Source organism: Erinaceus europaeus, chromosome 2 (assembly GCF_950295315.1).
Source record: "Erinaceus europaeus chromosome 2, mEriEur2.1, whole genome shotgun sequence".
Classification (NCBI taxonomy): Eukaryota; Metazoa; Chordata; class Mammalia; order Eulipotyphla; family Erinaceidae; genus Erinaceus; species Erinaceus europaeus.
Window position 1 is genome coordinate 161,159,756 of NC_080163.1, and position 4,517 is coordinate 161,164,272.

A 4,517-nucleotide genomic window follows, 5' to 3' on the forward strand; every position below is an offset into this window, starting at 1 on the left:
TGGAATAAAGTGTGGAGAATGATTTGAACACATGCAACCCTTCAGATAGAGTCATCCCTGGCTGCCACCTGTAATATGGGGATTAATGTGGTGGTGGGAATGGGGAAAGGGACAGTGGCTGGGTCATCCCACTCCTGATGTATTGGGACCTTAGTAAGAACATTGATAAATGCCATCAGAAAAAGACACTGGACACAGCCAGCTGAATCCAGATACCAATGAAACATGGTGTGTGTGTGTAGGGGGTGTCCAGTAAGATTCCCCAATACTGATCAGGAGGAGGAGGTGCAGCAACAGGTGCACTCCTACAGGAGGGGCCCTTACCTGATGTAAGCTCTTTCTCCCAAGTCACTTGCTAAGTTCTGACTGTCAGTTTTTTTCCCGAGTATGAATAAAGCCAAGTTTAAAAATGCCTTTATATTCTTGTAAGTGTATTTCTAAAAAAAAAAAAAAAAAAGGAGGAAGAAGATTCCATCACTTTTTTTATCAGGATATAGGTCAGCGAACAGCACAGGATGTGTCAGAGCATTTGAATGGAACAGAAATAGAAAGGAAAGCCCAGGGTGCTGGGAGGGGAGGGAGACACATGGGTTAGGCAGCCTTCGCAGCACAGGCTCCGCAGGCCTTGCCTAGGTGGATAAGCCCAGGGTTGCTTCATCATCTGGGTAGGCACCCCTGCAGCCCAGGCCCAGCATCCTCTTCTCCCTGCTTTTTGGAACTCCAGTTTTGCATCAGGCACTGTATTTGGCAGATTGGGGAGATCAGTGCTATGAATTTCATGGCAACCTCAGAATAATACTTTTATTGATTAAAAATAAATATATTTTATTACTTTATTATTTATTAGCTAGAGGCAGAGAAATTGGGAGGGAAGGAAGAGATAAACAGGAGAGAGACATCTGTAGCACTGCTTCACCTCTTGCAAAGCTTTTCTCATTCAGGTACTAGGGGCTTAAACTGGGGTCCTTGCTCATAGTAACATATGCACTCAATCAGGCGTGCCACTGCCCAGACCCCTATTTATTTATTTATTTATTTATTTATTTTGTTAGTGAATGAGAGAAGGAAAGAGAGAACCAGAGCATCACTCTGGGATATGTGATGTCAGGGTGTCAAACTCAGGATCTCATGTTTGAGAGTTTAAAGCTTTACCCACTGCACCACACCATACAGGCAGCAATGTGACTTTCTTTGGAGCCTTCTACATGTGAGAAATTACTACTCTAGGGGCAGCTTCTTCAATATTTTTATGCTAGATAAAAAGAGGAAGAGCCACACAGAGAGGGAGAGAGGATGGATGCATGCATGGAGTTCTCATGGTGCTCTCATGTGCTGGTGGGGTTCGAACCCAGGGTCTCTTACATGGCAATGCATGTCCTCTACTATGGAATGATATCCCAAACACCAAATAATACTTTTAAATGCATAAAAGGTATGGCATTAGAGGCCAGGCAGTGGCACACCTCATTAAATGCTCACATAACAGTGCACAAGGATCCAGGTTCAAGCCTCTGGTCCCCACCTGCATGGGGGAAACTTCACAAGCTTGAAGCAGAGCTGCAGGTGTCTCTCTGTTCCTCTGTCTCTCTACCTCTCTACCACCTCCTTCCCTCAACTTCTCTCTGACTCTATCCAATAATAAATAATAAAAATGTATGATATTTTACTGGAATGCAGTTATTAAAATTTTAATGTGTTTATTTGTGGGGAAAAATAGAGGAGGGAGAGAAAACCAGAGTTTCTCTGGAAAGCTTTGCACTTGGGACCCTGTGTTTGTGACTCCAATGCATTATCCACTATGCTACCTCTTGGGCCACTATACTACATTAAAACTGCAATTTAGTGATGATTCTGTTAACAATTACCTAATATTGTGTCTTCTAAAGTGGTGACAAGTGTAAGTGTAGTTTTGAGGTACTAGCAGCTTGCAAGTATCTCCAGGATATCTCTTTGTAACAATATTATAGAAATAGTTCATGCTTTGTTTGCACTTTGCTACTGCCTGCATTTGTAATGCAAGGTCAGTAAAAAAAAAGTTTTTTTTTTTTCTCCAAGCTCCCAGGTTCCATGCTTCTGAGTTTCCTCCTATTGAAGTGGTGGTCATAGTACTGACTTTAGGATCAGGTGAAGCTTAGAGATAAAAGCTGATCTGACCCTCACCTTGAAGGCCTGACACAGTCCATCTACAGTGTAGGTGAGGAGATCTAATGTGGAATCACCAAGCCTTTACCTTGTCTCTGCTTCATGTCTCCACAAGTTGACTACCCCCAAGTGGAAATTCTGGGTACTCCAGGCTGGACCACAGCAGGTGCTGTTACTGACTTCCTTCTAGACTGTTTCTCACTCCAGGATCTGCCAAAATGTTCCCCAGTCCTTATGATGTATCTCTGTGGTGACTTGAATAAATCTATCAAGGGTGAGGAAGTTTCCTGAAATGTAAAGATTGATGTGAATGAACCCAAGTGCACAGCTACTCCATGACAAGATTAGCTTTTCTGGAAAGTAGACTCAGCAATCCCTCTAACACACACACACACACACACACACACACACACACACACACACACACACACACACACACACACACACACACCAAATTGTAGGCACTTGCCAGTGTAGACATGCCCAATGGACAATTCCAGCCAAATCCAAGGGTATTGATGTGAAGGGACAGAGGTGAGTTCCAGTCTTCTATCTGCTGCTCATCTCAGCCCTCAAAGCCTCTGTCTCCCTAGATGTAGAATGGGCTCCCTTTCTGCATCTGGTCACCTGCCTCCTAGATAATGAAGAGCTTATAGTGCACCAGGGTCAGAATGGCTTAATGCAGATTTATAACCACTAGGGCCTTCTGTTTCCTCATCTATGAACTGGTTTGTGGTGCATACTTCTCAAGAGCTTAGATGTGAGGTAGGAATTCACTTGCCTGCTCACCTTAAACATGTAGTGGGCATAAAGAAATGTGAACTAGGGGAATCTGGTGGTGGCACAGCGGGATAAGCATACTTGGCGCAAAGCGCAAGGACCAATGGAAAGATCCCGGTTCGAGCCCCTGGCTCCCCACCTGCAGGGGAGTCGCTTCACAGGCTGTGAAGCAGGTCTGCAGGTATGTCTTTTTCTCCCCCTCTGTCTTCCCCTCCTCTCTCCATTTCTCTCTGTCCTATCCAACAATGACGACATCAATAATAACAACAATGTTAAACAACAAGGGCAATAAAGGGGAAAATAAATAAATGAACAAATAAATATTAAAGAAAATAAATGTGAACTAGTCCAAATGGAACTCTTGATAGCAGAGCTCCAGCTCTACTTTGGCCACACCTTTTTCTCTGATGTGAATACTTCCCCTGGTTCTCATCTCACACAGCTCTTCACAACTCCTGTAGCCTAGCTTCTGTCTGACCTCTCTATCCCAGGCACAGTGCCCTCCACTCACTTTCACAGGAGCTCACTTCAGGGCTTTACCTTTGTCTTGAATTACTTCTGAGTGCAATGTTACAAGGCCTCCTGAATTGATTTTTCCTGAAACAGCACCTCCTCCTCTTTCTACCCTGCTTTAGTTATTATTTTACTGGTGATCTGCAAATTTATAAGATAGTAGGGTTATAATTCCACACCATTCCCCCAAAAGTTCTGTGTCCCTATCCTCTTCCAGTAGAAAATGTAATAGTTCTCCCAAGGCCATATATATTGGTTGAATATATATCTAAATCTATCTATCTATCTATCTATCTATCTATCTATTTATCTATCATCTATCTTTTTTTTTTGCTCATTTTTACTCACTTCTACAGCCCTGCTTTCACTTCCTTTCTAAGTTACACCTACACTTACTACTACTTCTGAGCATCCTTCCTTTTTCCTTTTTCTCTCTCAGATTAAGTGAAGCAGTGCCTGACTTCCTTTGGTGTTTTCCAGACTCTTCACTTTTTACTGATGGTATAAAAATAAAGATTCCTGGTGACAAATGTTTGGGATCCTAGTGGAATTGGGGTTCAGAGCCCTCTGGTCATCTTCGCCTAATATTTTCCCTATCTGGGAGTATGGACCAAAATTCGTTTTGGGGTGCAGAAGGTGGGAATTATGGCTTCAGTAATTGCTTCTCTGCTGGACATGGACATTGACAGGACAGTCTGTACCCCAATCTGTTTACATCTTTCCTTAGAGGTTAGGGCTCTGGAGAGATGAGGTTCTGGGACACATTGGTGATGTCATCTGCCCAGGGAAGTCAGGATGGAATGTAGCATCTGGAACTTGGTAGCTTAAAGGCAGTAAGACATTTATTCTTTCTTTCTATGCATGCAGTGCTGGAGAAGTAACTCAAAGCCTCGTATATATGCCATACTGCTGAGATGCCACCCAGCCCGATTTAATTTTAATTTTTTATTTCTTTTATTTATTTCATAGAAATAGCCAAGAATCGAGAGGGAAAGGGGAGATAGAGAGGGAGAGATAGAGAGAGACACCTGCAGCCCTGCTTTACCACTCACAATGCTTTTTTCCTGCAGGTGGGGGCTGGG

At 43.2% G+C, this 4,517-nt stretch overlaps 1 long non-coding RNA gene across 1 annotated transcript; it reads right to left on the bottom strand.

The window, feature by feature from the left end:
• Positions 1-280: 280 nt before the first annotated feature.
• On the bottom strand, positions 281-4,280 carry LOC132536997 (uncharacterized). Its single transcript, XR_009548509.1, has 3 exons — positions 4,137-4,280; positions 2,231-2,429; positions 281-437 (listed from the first exon to the last, which is right to left on the bottom strand). It is a non-coding gene; the product is annotated as an uncharacterized LOC132536997 (long non-coding RNA).
• Between the last annotated feature and the right edge of the window lie 237 nt (positions 4,281-4,517).